Source organism: Canis aureus, chromosome 19, assembly GCF_053574225.1.
Source record: "Canis aureus isolate CA01 chromosome 19, VMU_Caureus_v.1.0, whole genome shotgun sequence".
NCBI lineage: Eukaryota > Metazoa > Chordata > Mammalia > Carnivora > Canidae > Canis > Canis aureus.
The window spans coordinates 55,665,418-55,682,885 of NC_135629.1; the positions used below are offsets into that span (position 1 = coordinate 55,665,418).

Consider the following 17,468-nt stretch of genomic DNA (forward strand, 5'->3'; position numbering starts at 1 on the left):
GCTTCACGTGGCACGTCCTCTCTGGGTGAGCATCCCCATAAGGACACCAGCCACACTGGACTCGGGTCCATCCTAATGACATCATCTTAATTCAATTTTATTTGCAAAGACTCTATTTCCAAACGAGGTCACGTTCATAGGTGTTGGGTGTTGGGGCTTCAGCATATCTTTTGTTTTATTAAAGATTTTAATTTATTTATTCATAAGAGACATACAGAGAGAGACGGAGACAGAGAGAGAGACAGAGACACAGGCAGAGGGAGAAGCAGGCTCCACGCAGGGAGCCCGACGTGGGACTCGATCCCGGGGCTCCAGGATCAGGCCCTGGGCTGAAGGCGACCCTAAACCGCTGAGCCACCCGGGCTGCCCAATTCAGCGTATCTTTTCGGAGGGGACACAATTCAAGGGGTAACACCTGGCCTTGGGACCTCCTGCCTCTACGGGGCAAGCTCCTTGGACCTCTCTGAGCTCCCGTTTCCACATCTGTAAAACGGGGTTGTGAAGAACACCTTGACGCTTGAAATGACAACACTGGGGTAAAGCACACAGCACGGGCCGGCACGGTCAGTTCCTGGCAAGCGGACTGCAACATGTGCTGGTGTAGACACCGCCCTCCCTTTCTGCTTGCATTCCCTCGGCTCTTCGGCGATCTGGGGCAGGCGGGAGAAGTTTGGTGAGTGTCTAGGGGCAGCCAGGAGGGAGATGGAGGGCTGGATGACCCCACTAGGACCCAGCTGGCCCACGTGAATTCGTAATTTGTGGTGGGTTGAATAAAAGTACTATTTCTAAGTAGGCCCCACACCCAGCATGGAGCCCAATGCGGCCTGAGCTCATGACCCTGAGCTCAAGATGTGAGGTGAGGTCAGGGGTGGATGCTTAACCAACTCGGCCCCCCTAGAGGTACTATTTCTAGAAGGGTGCTGGAGGTGAAGAGAAATCCCTCAGGGGTGGTTCAGCACCCTGGCTAGCGGCAGCGGAACGGCCTTCCCGCCTAGAGCCCAGCAGGCGAGGGCACGCGGGTCCTGGACCCCAGGGAGAGCTGTGTGGGGAGGGTCACCCGGCCACTGGAGCCTCTGGGAAGATGGAGCAGCCCTGCAGGGAGAGAGCCGGGGGGACGTACCTCCCCAGCCCCCTGCAGCCCGTCTCACGCCTGCCAGGTTGCTTGGTCCATCATGTGCTTTGGGGGAAGCTGACTCAACCCTCGGTCCCAAGAGAGAAGCACCTTCTGGCCTCTAGGACTGTGAGGAAACAAATTTCCAGGACGGTCTGAGCCTCTCGGTTGGTGGTAGGTACTCTGTCTACTGCAGCCCTTGCAAACCACCACACCTGCCTTTGGGGGAAATTTTTCTTTTCTTTTCTTTCTTTCTTTTTTTTTTTTTTTTTTTGAGAGAGAGAGAGAGAGAGCATGCATGAGTGGGAGGAGGGGTAGAGAGAGAGCGACTTCAAGCACACTTCCGGCTGAGCGTGGAGCCCGATCTGGGGATCAAGCTCACAACCCAGGAGCTCACACCCTGAGCCGACACCAAGAGTCGGAGGCTTCACCGACGGCACCACCCAGGCGCCCCATACACCCGCCTTTGGAAGTGAGGTGTGGCTTCGTGAGTTGCTCTGGCTGATAAGCTGCGAGCAGAGGTGGTGTGGGTTCCCTCCAGGTGGGAGCTTTCAAAAGCCGGAGGGCAGCTCCCCACCCCACCCCCCTGCCTCAGGGACCGCTGGCGCTTTATCCATCCGCCCCGACAACCTGCACATGTAGCGCGAGTCATAAATAAGCCTGGGCTGTTTTAAAGCCACTAAGATCTGCGGACTTGCTCTAGTTACTACGGTTGTGTAGATGCCTGAGAACGTAGTAGCTTCAAATCACAATTTATTGCTGCTCACGGTTTTGTGGGTGAGGAATTTGGGGGCTGCGTAGCTGAGCAGTTCTGGCTTGGGATCTCTCGCGAGGTCACAGCCAAGCTGCTGGCTGGGGCTGCCTCATCTGAAGGCTGGAGCGGGGCTGGAGGAGCTGCTGCTTGGGAGCGGGCTTCCTCGCTCCGCCGCGGGCAGGAGGCCTCGGCTACTTGCCACGCGCGTCTCTGTTGCTCTGCTTGAGCTTCCCCTCCCCGTGGTGGCCGGCTCCCCCCGGGGCGGCCGATGCAGGACACAGCAATGAGGACGCTGAAGCTGATGCTTCCACTATATTCCACGGGATGACACGAGTCAGCCTTGATTCAGCGCCGAAGAGTCTCCACGAGGTCACAGATACGGGGTGGGGGTGTGTGTGACTCTATAGGGTTGTTTCTCACGGAGCCACCAGCCCGTCCTGAGTGACAGAGACACTGGCAGCACCGGCTGGCTGCTGAGCTTCCGGAGATCACCTCCGCCTCGTGAACCCAAGTTTTCCCATCTTTGAGAGAGGGAGGTCGGTAAGGTGGGCAGGCCTGCCGGGCAAGGGGGACTCCCCAGGGGTAAACCGAGTCCGCGGACTCCATCGCAAACCTGGAGATAGGTTCACAGGGGGGAAATCTTCTCCCCCTTCAGCCCCTATCCTGGTTGCCTAAGTTGAAGATTTGAACCCAGGAATCTTGGCCAGGAGACCCAGCGGTGCTGAAGCGTGAGCGCCAAGTTTGTAGGGTCTGGATGACATCCGATGTCTCGTCCCGGCTCTAACCACCCACCAGCTATGCGGTCTTTGGCAAGAGGCTGCATGTCTGCAGTTTCCGTTTTTCTTAAATCGTGAAGCGGTGCTGATGCTAGAGCCCACCTCATGCGGGAGCCGGGGACTGACACTCACCTCATCACAGGCCCAAGGAGCTTGGTCCTTACCAGCCTGGCCGACAGGAAGCATTGCTAATGTCCACTGTGAGGACCGTGGCCAAAAGGGCCATTGGGGAAACTGATCCCCACTCCCCGTGGGGGCCCAGACTCACCGGACCCTAGAGCTGCCAGAGGTTCTAAGGATCCTGCACTCACATCCTCTAATTTTCTAGGCGGGGACCCTGAGGCCCAGGAGGAGGAGCAGACAAGACTGGGCTTGGGTAGCAGACAACTCCCTGACCTCTCTTTCCAGGGACCCCACAGCTGTACTATCTTTGAACATGACATTTGAGCCAAGGAATTAGGGGAACGGGACATGGGTGGTTAGAAGAGTGGAACAGGCCTGCCAGGTGTGGGCGAAAACCCGGGGGTGGGGTGGGGTGGAAAAACTTGGGGAGTCTGGAGAAGAGGCTGGGATTCGATCCCAGAACAGACAGCGCAAACTTGGACTCTCAATGAACAGCTAGAATGCTGGATCAAGCCACTCTTGAAGTCCACCCCGCTTCAGAATTAAATGCAAACCCGGTCCCCGTTTGCCTCGCAGGTTGCTGAGGCTGGGGGACATTCAGGAAACCCACAAACTCTGTGGGAAGAGAGCTGGCGAGCTGGCGAGGCGAGCTTCCTCTCTGGGCTGTTGCTTGCCAGGTTGCCCGGTTTGGACTGAAGTCTTTGGTGGCCGGGAGCCATGGAAGGTGCTGGAGCAGAGCACTAACTCCCTGAAGCCCTTCAGTGATTTCACTTTTCTTTCCGTGACTGGCTTGGAGAGGGCCTCAGGCCGGGAGCCGGCCGGCTGGGACCCCCCAGTCCCCCCCAAGACTGGCTGCTGGGCTGTCATCCCTGCGGGAGAGCCTGGGAACCGGAGGAGAATGACCCTTGATTGTCACAGAGGCCTCTGCTCTAATTTCCCAGAATGGGTTTTGAGCGGCTAATGCGGCCCCCGCTGGGCAGGAGATGGAGCTCCCGGCAGGGCTTCCAAGCCTAGAGCTGGAGGCTCAGCCACTGCTGGGGCCTTACCCCCAACCCTCTCGCTCGCTCAGTGCCCCCCGGGCCCCCGGAAACCTCCAGTCCCCGGAGCTCTGCTGGGCCGGGCGGGACCCCTGCTCCTTTGGACTCAGCTGAGCCAGCGGTGGGGGCAGGTGGGGGGTGTGCCGCCCCAGGCCCTGCAGTGGGACTTAGGTCCGGGTTTAGGATTTAGAGGTGGTGGGTCTGGGAGCAGCCCAGTATCTCCTGGGGCTGGATGTGGAAACTGAGGCCCCGAGTGGGGCAGCATCCAGCATCCCAGCCTGGACCAGGGCTCAGCTGGAGCTGGAGCTCTCTGCCTGGGTCGGACTTACTCAAAGGGGGCAGCAGGCCAGTGTTTGTTGAATGAATAAAGGAACTTCCCGATGGCCTCCATGAGGCCCATGACAGTCACCATGGTTCTCGGCATGCTCCACTGCTGGTAGGACTGATGTGGCTGTGACCTTCTCCCACCAGGTGCCCAGAAACTAGGTGGGGGCACTGGGGCTATGAGGCTTCTCTCCCAGCCCCCCCAATCCTGCCCTGGCAGGTGGAGGCCGCTGTGGGGGTGGAGGGGGAGGGAAGGGCTCCGTGTGTGGGGCCTGAGCCAGGTTGAAGGTGGGGGGACAGTGTGGGGGCTCAGCCAGGCCAGCTTGGGGTCTGGGGTAGGGCAGGGCCTTGGTCAGGAAGGGGATGCCGGGGACACGTGCGAGGTGAGGGTCATCTTGTCTTCCCAGAAGGTTCTTTCCATATGAGGTTGTGGCTGTGACAGTTACAAAGACCCAGGAGGGACAGATGTTTGTGGAGACCCACCGGGATGCCCATCTCCTTCAGGGTAAAAGCCCAAAGCCTCCCAGTGGCTCACAAGGCCCTGTACAACCTGCTCCCCTTACCTCCCTGCCTCCTCCACCCCGACTCTCCTCCAGCCACATGCACCTCCTCTCCCTGGTTCCAACAGGACCTTTGCATGCGTTGCACCCTCTGCCCAGCGATGTCCACGTAGCTGGCTCCATCACAACTTTCAACTCTCTTAGTGCAAATAACACCTCTTCCAGGAAGCCCTCCCCGACTTCCCTGACTTAACTAGCATTCCTGGATTCCTCGACTTCATCGTTCTATGTGTTTTGGCCCTGAACTTAATCATCACCTGACATCCTGTTGTTTGTTTATTCGCTTGGCGTTCCTTCTCTGTCTCTCTGCTGCACGGGACGAGGGCCGGGGGTGAGACTGTCTGGGCCACCCCCCACCCACAGCGCCGGGCAGAGTCCCTGGTACACAGTGGGTGCTCGGTGCATACCCGCCAGTGGAAGGTGGGTCCTGCCTTTGGAGCACCTTCAATTAATCATTGAGAATAAAGCGGCGCCCGAGCGAGGAGCACACTTGGCGCCGGTGTGGGGCGCAGCCGAAGCTGCTGCACCTGTGAGCCACCCTCTGTCCAAAGACACCGGTGCTCCCGATGTTTCTTCACTTTTTGCTTTTCTTCCGGGGCCTTGGTGGCTGGAAACGGCAGGGGTCTTGCTGGCGTCCGAGATGCTGGCCCGGGCACAGCCTCCGGACACCAGGCTCTCGGAGAACCGCATGGGATTGGACGCCTGGCCAGGAGGGGTCGCCCGGAGGGCCGCATGGGGGGCCAGGGGCACCGCTGGGTGCTGGCGCTGGAAGCCAGGCGCAGGGTTCCCGCAGCGGACGGGCCCGGGGTGCTGCACAGGGGGGCCGGGTGGGGGTCGGACTGGGGCAGGCGGGCCCCACCCTCACTCCCACCCTCACCCCCACCCTCCCCGGCTCCCCAGGAGCAGGCGGGTACTGGCCAGCGGCACGCGGGCACCCAGAGGGGCTTCCCGGTGGAGGTGTCCCCCAGGCATGGAGGGAGAAGGGCGTGTAGGGTGGGTGGAGGCTTTGGGGGAAGGAAGTGTGTTCCAGGCGGAGGGAATGGCAGCGCTGCCCCGAAGCAGGGTTCCGACCAGCCCAGGCGCCCCTCCTTCTCCTGGGATGCCCCCCCAACCCGCGGCCCCACCCTGGCCCCCCTCCATCCTCAGGACCCCAAGTGGGTTCCCATCTCTGAGGGCCCCACGTGCTCGCCCCGGAGCCCCGGATGTTGACCTCGCCCTGGCTCTCAGCATGGGCCCCCAGCGTCGGCCTGCCCGCCTCCCAAAGCCTCTTCCGTCAGCCTCCTCCTTTCTGCCTCCACCCGGGCCCCCACCGCTGCCTCCTCCCTGGCCCCCCAGCATCCCTCATGCACCCTCTCCTATTGCCCAAGGGGGTCACAGTCTCCCCTCCAGCTGCACCCCCTCAAATCTTGTCCCTTGCTCCTTCCCACACATCCTTCAGGTCTTTGCTCCCAGTCGCCTCCTCCAGGAAGCTTTCCACGGTGCCTTCCCTCGCTGGGTTCAGGCCCCCTTACCCGAGCGCCTCCCTCCCACATCGGCCCCACCACCCCGTTTCTCAGGCCGTCCCTGTCCTTACACAAGGGCAAGCGTTTTTGTTTTTTTAAATCTGTTTGTGTCTCTTCTGTGTCCCGTGGGCTCAGGCACACAGCAGGTGCTCAATAAATATCTACTGAAGGAAGAAATATCTGCGGGAGTGAGAGCGCAGGGTCGGATCCCAGCCTCCAGGCGCTGCCTGGCCCCTTGCACGGCTCATTTCCTCGGTACCAGGGACCAGCGGGACCAGTGAGCTTGTGTCCCGACAGGACAGGACAGGACAGGTCGCCGCGGGGCAGACCCAGAGGGGGGATAGAGCGACCCGAGCCCGTGGGCAGGATGGAGGGGCAGGGGAGCTCGGGGACAGCCCAGCCCTGGGTGGGGCGCCTCACCCTCTGGCTTGAGCCCAGAAGGGGGGGGGGCCCACACCACAGCCTCCGATTCTGCCCTTTCTTTTGTTTTTTAAGATTTTATTTATTTATTTATATTTTATTATTTTTAATATATATATATTTATTGAAGTTCGATTTGCCAACATATAGTGTAACAGCCAGTGCTCATCCCATCAAGTACCCCCCTCAGTGCCCGTCACCCAGTCACCCCATCCCCCTGCCCACCTCCCTGATTTTATTTACTTATTCATGAGAGACACAGAGAGAGAGGCAGAGACACAGGCAGAGAGAGAAGCAGATCCCTGGGGTGGGGAGCCTGATGCGGGACTCAATCCCGGGACCCCGGGGTCACGCCCTGAGCCAAAGGCAGACACTCTACCCCTGAGCACCCCCGGACGCCCCATGATTCCTCACTATCTTAGGAGAAGAAATGACATCTGCGCAAACTGCCTCCTTTCATTGCCTCTGGGCGACAGAACGGTTTGGGGCGTGTTATTAAATGGTTTGCAAGCACAGGGGCGCCCCCCCCCCGCCCCCGGAGCAGAGCTGTCATGAGCCCTGCCCCCCCCACTGAGGCTTCTGTGCCCCGCCCCCTGTGAGCAGATTGGGGGGTGGCACAGGGGTGGCTGTGTTGAGCTCAGGCCCTAGGGGCTCATCTCCTGATGACACAAGACTCCCCACCCCGAGAGTCATCAAAGAGGATAAAAACCAGGGGGCGGGACAGGAGGGGGCACAGGAGCCTCAGGGGTGCCTTTTGCCCCGAAGGGAATGACCCTTTGCCATCTGCTGTCTTGTGCCCCGAGCCCAGAGCTTGGGGTGAATTTGCTCGTTTCATCCTCCTGCTCCTCGGTGGTGTTGGGGCCGCCGTTGTCCCCGTTTTACAGATGCAGGAAACGGGGGCCCAGGGAGGGGAGGCGACTTGCCCGGGGCCACACAGCATGACGGTGGCAGATCTGGGATCCAGAGGTGGGCAGGCTGGCATCCACCGCTGGAGGACCCTTCCTGCTCACAGCCCTCCTGGCCACCCCTCCTGTCCCCAGGGCCACTGGCAAAGTTGAGGCTCTGAATGCTGGAGCTCCGTGAGCTTGCCTCCGGCGCCCCCCATTCTGTCCACCAGCTGCCCTTGGGCTGCTGCACCGCTTTGTTCCAGGCTGGTCAAGCTCCCGGTCTTTGCCCAGGCTGCAACCCTACATCTTTCATGAATCCTTGAGCTATTCCTCCCTGGAACAATCTCTCCTGTCTCCTATTTGGTCCTCAAACCTGCTAGGCAGTAAGCTGCCTCAGGGCCTTTGCACTTACCATCCCCACTTCCTGGCACACCTTTCCCCCACGTCTTTATATGGCTGTTCCATCCCAGGTTTCCCCTTTCAGAGAGGCCCTCCCCGACCCCACTCTGCTCCACCCCACCAGCGTCGCTCATATCCCCCCATGTCCATCGTCCTGCCCGTGGGCGCAGAGGCCGTGCACGTGTCTTGGTCACGGCTGAATATCTGGTGTTACATGGTTGAGCGCGACTTCTTGACGACCCCAAGGGTCAAGGTGTACCACTGATGCCCATTGACAGATGGGGAAACTGGTCCCCATCAGAGGTCCCCTGATGCCAAGGCTTTGCCCGGACCCCCTCTTCCGACCCCATCTGGGCCAAGCCCCCTCAGAGGGTGGGCGGACCGTGCTCCCTTCCGAGGGCCAAGGGACTTCGCAGGTGGGATCAGGCTAAGGCTCTTCAGATGGGGGTTATCCTGGGTGCCCGGGGCGCCCGATGTCAGCACCAGAGTGCTTATCAGGGGGAGTCGGGGGGTCGGAGTCACAGGAGACGGGAGGCTGGAAGCAGAGGCTGGAGGGAGGGGCCGGGGGTGCCGCCTCTGGAAGCCGGGAAGGGGCGGGAGAGGGTCTCCCTGGGGCCCTGGAGGAAGCAGCCCTGCCCGCACCAGGGTCCAGCCCCGGGACACTCAGGTTGGACCTCTCACCTCTGCGGCCCCCACCTGCGCTGTGACCTTGGCCCCCGCCTCGCTCGCCACTGAGCTGCCTCTGTTTTCCCATCTGAGACAGGGAGTGGACGCGACTGCTATCCTCGCCCCCCCCCCCCCCCCCCCCCCCCCCCCCCCCCCCCCGGCGGTGGAGAGCCCCAAAGAGAAGCCGGCAGGGCGACAACACGCTCCGAGGCAGCCAAGGCGGCATCAGGGCTGGGCTCCCCTCATCTTCGTCTCCACTGGCCCAGGTCGGCTGTGGCCTCTGTTCTGTGCCCTGAGCGCCTCGGCCATCATGTCCTGGGGACTTCCTTCCTTCCTTCCTTTCTTCTTCCCCTCCCTCCCTCTCTCCTTCCTTCCCTCCCTCTCTCCTTGGCTTTTTCTTGCTCACCGAGGGAAGACCAGGAAGACCAGTCATTCCCCGCCCCCCACCCCCGCCCCGGGGGACAGTTCCTGATGACTCGGGTTACTCCAGATGTGCCTGTGCGTCCCCAGGAAAGCCCCCGTCACCCTGGAGCTGGAAGGCTGGGCCCTTCTGGTCTCTGTCCCTAGTGTCCAGCACGCAGCCTGGTACGCGGTAGGAGCTCAGTCACTTTGTGGCCTGAATAACTGAACTAATCGACATCCAGTGGATGCATTATTATTATTACTTTTTATTTTTTTGGATGCATTATTATTACAGAGGGGGAGGGGAGGCTCCAGAGGCCATCTGGGAACCATCCTTGTGATGATGCTGGAAAGGTGGCTTTTGTCCTCAGTGGGGACGCCCTGCCCAACCTCCGTGGCCTCTCCTCTCGTCCTTACCCTAAGGAGCCTGAACAAAGAGCTTTCCTCCGGGTGGCTGGCTGAACTTGGGCAAGCACCTTCCACTCTCTGCTCGCTCCCAGATAGCACCTCCCTCCAAGGTGGGGACATCAGGGGTTGCTTATTAGCAAGGCACAGAGACCGCAGGCAGATTCTTCAAGGTCACACAGCAAGCCAAGAGGAGAGAGGACACTGGCCCCCAGGGGGTCTCTGCTTCTCAAACCTCTGATCCAACCTCGGGCTGGTGCCCACCCCGTGCAGCCTGCCCGCCTTCTCCAGGCCCCGGAGGGGGGCGGGGGGACGGTGGGCGTCCCTGGCGCGCGTTAACGAACGTCTGGTGGCCAGATCTTGCGGAGACAGGCCCGATGAATTTGTTTTTGTGACTGTCTGGCTGCAGCTGCCAGGCCCGGTGCGCCCGCCCGCGCGGCGCCCCGACCCCCACCCACCCCCGCCTGCGCCGCACCCCGCGCCCGCCTTTGTCGGTATCTCAAAGTGCCAGGCGAAAATCCCCTTCCGTGCAACCTGGGCCCGAAGCTCGGAGCATCTCTTTTATTTTACCCTCCACATTTATTTATTCTCGCCAACCCCCCCCACCCCCTCCTCCCACAGCTCCCGGAGGAAGCGATGAACGCAGACAAGGCCAAGAAAAGCCGAACAAAGGCGCCCGCGTTCTGGGCTGGCCGCGCAGAATGGGGGATTTTGAGGCAAGAATGTGGCAGCAAAGGTGGAACGTGGCCTGAAAGGAGGCCGTGCGAGCAGAGCAGAGGATTCCACCGGCTTCGGGCACAAAGGCAGCCCTGCAGCCTCCTGGCAAAGCCGCCGGCACCTGCTCCCCTTTCAGAGGCCACAATAGGGCAGTTAAGCTTTAGCCCTGGCCTCCTGGAATCGGAAGGCCTCTATCTAGCCCACGGGGCTCAGCTGTCCCCAGAGCTGCAGGGACACCAGGGGGATGAGCCAAAGGGGCGCTCAGCTGGGTGGGAGGCTTGGGGTCACAACAACCTGGATGCCAGAGTGTTACCTGGCTTGGAAGCCCAGCTCCGTTCTCATGCACCTGCTATGTGTGTGTGTGTGTGTGTGTGTGTGTGTGTGTGTGTGTGGCGGGGCGGGGTACAGGGCCCCGGGGCGGAAATGAGAGGGAGGCCACATTCCTTGTCCTCGTGTGGCTGACCTTCTCACAGACTGTGTAACCTTGGGGACCTGACTTTGCAGCTCCGGGCCTTGGATTTCCCGCATCTGGAAAATGGGTTGGTGTTTCTGCCCACCTCGCCGGACGTTCAACTAGAAAAGCCCCCGGAGAAGCCTGGTGCGGAGTGAGCATCCCTACACGTTAGCTGGCTTCAGGGACCCGTCACCTCCCCTTGACCCTGCAGGGGGCTGTCGCCCTGGGTTCACGGAGCAGCATCCCTGACCCCTGCAACCCCATGACACACTTGATGCCAGGAGCACCCTCAACCCAGTTGTGACAACTACAGAAACCTCCAGATACTGGACACTGTGCCCGGGGTTGGGGGGGGGGGGCATAGTCAACCCTCCCCCCCACTGCCCCATCAACCCCCTGTGAGAACCACTGCTTTACATTATTATTAATTCTTAGAAATGTCTTGGTCGGGCCACAGTCGTTATGCTTGTGGTTTAAACACTCGTAGATGTTGTCAGCTGGTCCCTTTGCATTTTCCACCCCGAATGGCAACGTTGTTAGGTTGTGACTGTGACCCTAGCTGGAACTGGATGGATGCCCAGCAGCAGCTCCCACCTCACCTCTGCTGGGATCCAGCCGCCTCCTCCCCCCACCCCCTGCCCTCAGCCTCCGGGCACCAGGGCCTGCACCCCCCTGCAAGGGGGACTGAGGGGCTGGCTCCGGTGGGGGTCCCTGTCATGGGCTGGGGAAGGAGGGGGGCTCTAGGCCTGCAGGTGGTGAGCCCTAGAGCTGAGCAGGGGCGGCTCTCTGAGACCCTGATGTCTGGGGTCCCTGGCTCCTCCCGCGCCAACACACTTGTTCATTCACTCATTTATTCATTCTTTTTTTTTTTTTTTTTTATGTCCTCATTGCCATGATCTGTTCTAGGCACTGGGGGCAGCAGCAGTGACCACAACAGACCCAGCCCTGTCCCCCCAGAGCTCCTGATCTGGGGGAGGGAGGGGGACACATGACTGGGCAGTGAGAACATAGATGCTGAGAGACAGAACTGGGGGCGGGGAGCGCACCAGCAGCCCAAGAGCCCACAGGAGCCCAGGCCTGGAGATCAGGGGAGCTGCCTCCTTGCAGAGTCTGGAGGCGGAAGGAGGGGCAGCTGGGTGAAGGTGGGCAGCGGGCAGCCCGATCGGATTTGGGGAGCCCTCTGGAAAGGCTCCGGACTGGAGGCTGGGGCCCAGGAGGAGAGGGTAAAGCCCGTGGTGGGTGGCGGGGCCAGGTGGGGGCCAAGCAAACCTACGGGCATGCCCGAGATGGGAGCAGGCTTGGGGCGACGGCCGGACAGGGGTCTCTCCGGGTCTGGGCGCCGCGTGGTCGGCGGCGGTAAACAGCAGTGGGGGAGCCGAGCAAGCGGGGCCTGAGCAGGCCGACAGCCCGAGTGACGGGCCTTTATTAGCTCGAGAGCCTCGTGCGTTTAAAATAGCATCGTGAAGGCAACAAAAGCAATTTGCCTTCTGAATTTTCATTCTGAACGGATGATCTGCTTTTAATCAAGCAAGGCGTCCCAAAATGCTCTTAATTACCCGGAGTCAAGGGCTCGGCAGTAATTTCGATGTCGACTTTCAGGCGGGCGTGATTTGGTTTCCACGAGACAGGTTCTGGGGAAGCGTGGCTGGCGGAGCAGGGTGTTGGGGCGAGGCTGGAACCAGCAGGCGGGAGGCCGGCCTCAGCCGGGAGGTCAGTCTCAGGCGTGATTGCGTGACCTTGGACGAGTCACTCTCCCTTTAGAAGCCTGTTTCCCCTCGGAAAATGCAGAGCCCCACGGTCTGTGCGGCGAGGATGACGTGAGACCGTGCTTGAAACTCCTTGGCATCAGGCCACACACTTCGCTCATTCATTCAGCCAGCATGTATTGAGCGCCTGCTGTGTGCCAAGCCCTGTGTTTGGTGCTCAGCGACCATGACAAGCAACATCCTGCCTCTCGGGTCTAGCAGGAGAGACAGTCACGAAGCAATGAACACAACATGTTTCACTGAATTGATGGTAAGCAATTTTCCCGTTTTAACGTCTCTGCAATCAGGATGTGTCTTCTTCGCCGGGGCCGTGATTTAACTGGGCAGGGCTTTGCAGGCTATAAAATAAAGGCAGGCTTTCTTTCTTTCTTTTTATTTTTTTAAAGATTTTATTTATTTATTTATTTATTTATTTATTTATTTATTCATTCATTCATGAGAGACACACACAGAGAGAGGCAGAGACACAGGCCAAGGGAGAAGCAGGCTCCCTGCGGGGACCTCAATGTGGGACTCGATCCCAGGACCCCAGGGTCGCACCCTGAGCCGAAGGCAGATGCTCAATCGCTGAGCCACCCAGGTGCCCCTAGTCCATGTTTTTCTGACCTCCCTTGGATTAGTGACTCCTCACGACATGGACACCTTCGTCTCACGGCCAAAGGCAGGAACACAAGAGGGCGTGCGGAAACACGCAGTCCTTCTTGGAGCCTAGGCTCCGCATTGTCACTCTGTCGCTTTTGCTCGTATCACCTTGGCCAAAGCGCATCACAGGGCAGGGCCTGACATGAGTGGCGCCGGGAAATATATGGCTCCCTGTGGCATTTGGGAAGAAGGCGCATGAAATTTGTTGAATAATGAGGTAACCTTCCATACCCCGGGAGGTGAAGATCAGGAAATACTACTTGGCGAGAGCATTATTTGTTACCACTCATAAGCCGTAAGGATAAAAACCCAGGTTGCAAGTGAAAAGTCCGGGTGTACGTGAGTTTCAGGCATGGCTGGATCAAGGAGCCCACGTCTCTCGGTCCCTCCGCTCTGCTTTCTCCGCATTGTTCTGTTCTCAGGCTCCATGTAGACGCCTCCCGAGATGTCCGCAGCGATGCTGCCTTCACAGCAGCCCGGGTTTGTGCAGAGCAGAAGGGCCTGCACGGTGACATTCCCTTTCCAGGTGTCAGATCTCTCCCACGGCGTACGACAAAGAAACAGCAAACTTCATTACTTGATTGACAGGCAAAATGAGCAAATTATAGCCTTCTTTTCCCACTGCTCCCCTCACACTGCCAGTCCCAGCGAGCAGTTCATCTTGTGCAGATGAACGGGCTCCCGTCTCCCGGGGTTAACTCACACGGCAGCCCCCCCCACCTTCCCCACGGGGGTTCAGATTAGATGATCCAATATCGAGGCTCCCAGGGGCCCGGGTCTGGGTTCTCTGGATGGAGTCCTGATCCCGCAGCCCCTTCGCAGATCTGCCCACAGATGCGTTTGCTTGAACCCGACCACGTCCGCCAGACCCGGAGCGTGAGCCCCTGGGCTGAGGTCGGAGAAACAGGGCAGCAGCCGCCATCGAGTTTGTTTAATTGATTTGCTCCTAATTGGCCGTCTTCCCGGATGGTCCGGGGGAAGCTTGTCTTGCGCACTTGCTGACCACCCGCTTCTTCCGTGGGCTCCGGGGGTGGGGAGGGGGAGAAAGAGCTGGACCCAGATGCTCCTGGCCCTCAGTGCTGAGGGGAGGGCTGGGGGGCCGGAGCAGGTGGGCGGGGTGGGGAGCTGAGAGTGCCACACAGGCAGTCCAGCAGCCTGGGGTTCCAGTCCCTGCTTGGCCACTCATTCCCTGAGACCGCAGCAGAGCCTCTCAACCCTGTCTGCCTCAGTTTCCCCAAAGAAAGCAATAGCATCTAACTTATAGAGCTGTAATAAAGGAGTGAGTACACGAACCGCAGGAACCCTCGAAACCCCGCAAAGGGCCAGAAAGTCAAAAGTTTGGGCTTTGCAGGCTGTGTGATCCGCTCTGGCCTTGTGCAGAAGCTGCCATCAATCACACGTGAGCAAATGGGCATGGCCGTGTGCCAATAAAACTTTATTCGCGGGCCCTGAATCTTGAATTTCATATCATTTTTGTACATCCCAAAATATTATCCTTTGATATTTTTTTCTCCTCCAGCCATTGAAAAATGTACAAAACAGGTGCCGGGCTGCATTTGACCTTGGGCTGACCCTGGTGTGTGTACAGCATCGACAGTAGGACTTGGCACATAAGGCTCAACAGACGTCACGGCTGGCACGATTGCTGCTGCGATTGTTAACCTTGAGGTCATCAAGGGGGTGTCAGAGTGAGGGTAGGAGGGCAAAGCAGGACTTCAAGCATCTGTTTCCCAAATGGGGCTGCTCCTCTTCCCAGCCATGTGACCTGGAGAAAGTGACTCCACTTCCCCGGGCCTCAGTCTCCCCCTCGGTATGATGGGTACACTGTGGCCTCCCTCAGAAGCAATGTGATGCCTCAGGCCCTCGCCCCCTTTGCACGACGACACAACTCTGCAGGTGCATCTCTCTCCCTAAAGCTTCCAGCACTTTGTCCTTGTAGGTCCCTCCACCCAGAACCTGCCATCGCATCTCACTGTTGCCTCCATCCCATCCTTAGCGGGCAGTGCAGGGGCTTCCTCCTCTAGGGAACCCTTGCTGACGCCCACTCCTCCGTGGTGAATCAGACCCTCTTGGGCCTGGGAAAATAGGGACTGACGAAAAATATGTTGGGATTTAATGTCTTTCTCCTAATTCCCAATCACTCTTACCTGCAGCTCCTCCCGCCTCCTCTTTTTCTTCCTTCCTTCCATCCCCGAAACCCCACTGGGGTCCAGAGCCATTGCAAGCACTCTGTCCCTTTGTTTCCTGTAGCAGACAGAGCCTCAAGAGGTTCTTAGGATTCCTGTTCCTGGCGTCCACACCTTTGTATGACCCCTCCCTTTGCATGTGGGTGGGACTTGTGACCTGCTGCTGCTTCTTCTTTTATTTATTTTTAAGGATTTTATTTATTTATTCATGAGGGACACACAGAGAGAGGCAGAGACACAGGCAGAGGGAGAAGCAGGCTCCATGCAGGGAGCCCGACGCGGGACTTGATCCCAGAACCGTGGGATCACGGCCTGAGCTGAAGGCAGAGGCTCAACCGCTGAGCCACCCCAGCACCCTTGTGACCTGCTTCTAATTGGTAAACTACAGCAGAGGGGCCAGGATGCCACATCCCTGATATGTTACCTTATATAAGCCTCTGTCCTGCTAGCCGACCCGCCACCTTTATTCTCTCTTACTGGCAAGTGGTCATGTTGGGAACAGCCCGTGAAGAGGGCCGTGTGGCAAGGAACTGGGTGGCTTCCAGAAGCTGGGGACAACATCCCGCTGACAGTCAGCAAGAATCCAGGGACTTCAGGCTTATAGCCATAAGGAAATAATTCCTGCCAACAACCTGAGTGAGCTTAGAAGCAGATCCTCTCCTAGTCGAGACTACTGTCCCGGCTGACACCAAAATTGCAGCCTCATGAGAGACCCGAAAGCGGGGCACCCAGCGAAGTTGGGCCTGGATTCCCCACGCACAGAAACTGAGATGATAAATGTGTTGGTCGCTGTTGCTGTGTTTCGAGTACTTTGTTACGCAGCAGTAGCTCACTGATACATCTCCACTTAAGCATTTCCTTCAGGGCTCTTTTCAGGTGACATACAAGGAGTGCCAGATTCCCCCACTCAACCTCCCCGGGCACCCAAATGAGGCCCATGGCCACCGGGTGGGGTGTGGTCATGCTGTGGGGTGTGGCAGGGTTGGGTGATAACAGCCAGAGAGGGGTGGCCAAGGACACGGTGGCCATCACCTCAGGCCTGTGGGTCCAGACCTTCCCTGGGGAGGAAAAAGCCATGGGCCCAGGAGGCCTCATGTGGACATGGGCTCTTCCACTGTCTCCAAAGCCCTTGGGCTGTGTCCACCCCGGGCAATAGGTTATCGTGGGGGATGCTAATAAACACGGGTGGCTTGTAAGATGTCATTTTGGCCAAGACGGGGTGTCATATTACACAGAAGAATGAGAACATTTACTCTCAATTCTTTCAATCCTTCTAGAGGCGCACAGTGCAATACAGTAGCCAGTAGCTACATGGGGCTATTTAAACTTAATTAAAATTAAATACAATCTGATTGACAGCAGGGACTCAGGCAGGTATTTGGACACCCAGGTTGATGGCAGCCTTGTCCACATTGGCCAAAAGGTGGACACAACTCAAAGGTCCATTGATAGGTGACCGGATAAATAAAATGTGGGATATATCCCCACAACGGAGTATGATTCAGCCTCGGGAAGGAAGGCACCCCGACACCTGCCCCCGTGTGGACGGACCCCAAGGACACCGGGCTCAGGGAGGCGACCCAGACCCAGAAGGACGCCTCCTGCAGGTGTCCCCACTCCCAGGAGGTCCCCAGAGGAGGCCCGTCCACAGAGACAGAGAGGAGGTGGTGGGAGCCAGGGGTGGGGCAGGGAGCCGGGGAGGTCAGTGCTTCCTGGGGACGGGGCCTCCGTGTGGGGAGACAGAAGGTTCTGGAGATGGATGGTGGAGGTGGGTGCACGGCGGGGTGAGTGTGCTTCGTGCCCTGAGCTGCTTGCGTAGAAATGGTCAAAATGGTGAGTTTTTTGTACGTGTTATCACAATCTTAAAAAATTAATTAAAAAATGAAATAAATTAGAAATGCAATTCCATAGGTGCACGAGACACATTCACTGCTCCGAAGCCCTGCCTTCCACGGGGGGCGCAGCACCGACACCCCGTTTCTGCTTTCACAGAGGGTCCGCCCACGGTCTTTTAACACCTCTTCACACCCGCTAATTTTCCTCTTCAGGAGGCAGCGAGGGGGCCCTGGGCTCACTCGCAGCTTGGGGAGAATGTAAGATCCGGGTCGTGTTTTCATTGCGGATCCCCCACATGTTCTCCTCACGGCGGCCAGAGGGCGCCCGCGAGCTCCCGAGTCAGGCCCTGGCCTCCCCTGACCAGGGGCCTCCAGAGCTCCCACCTCCCTCGGGAGGGTGGTGCTGGGCGGGGGGGGCGGGGAGCCCAAGTCTCTATCAGGGCCCAGAAGCCCCTGCCCTCCCCTCCTCCCTCTCTTCCCCTTGCACCTCCATCCCTCTCCT

At 58.9% G+C, this 17,468-nt stretch overlaps 1 long non-coding RNA gene across 1 annotated transcript; it reads left to right on the plus strand.

Moving 5' to 3' along the window:
• Positions 1–10,149: 10,149 nt before the first annotated feature.
• LOC144289388 (uncharacterized) lies at positions 10,150–10,979 on the plus strand. Its single transcript, XR_013357280.1, has 2 exons — positions 10,150–10,232; positions 10,588–10,979. It is a non-coding gene; the product is annotated as an uncharacterized LOC144289388 (long non-coding RNA).
• The last annotated feature ends 6,489 nt before the right edge of the window (positions 10,980–17,468 follow it).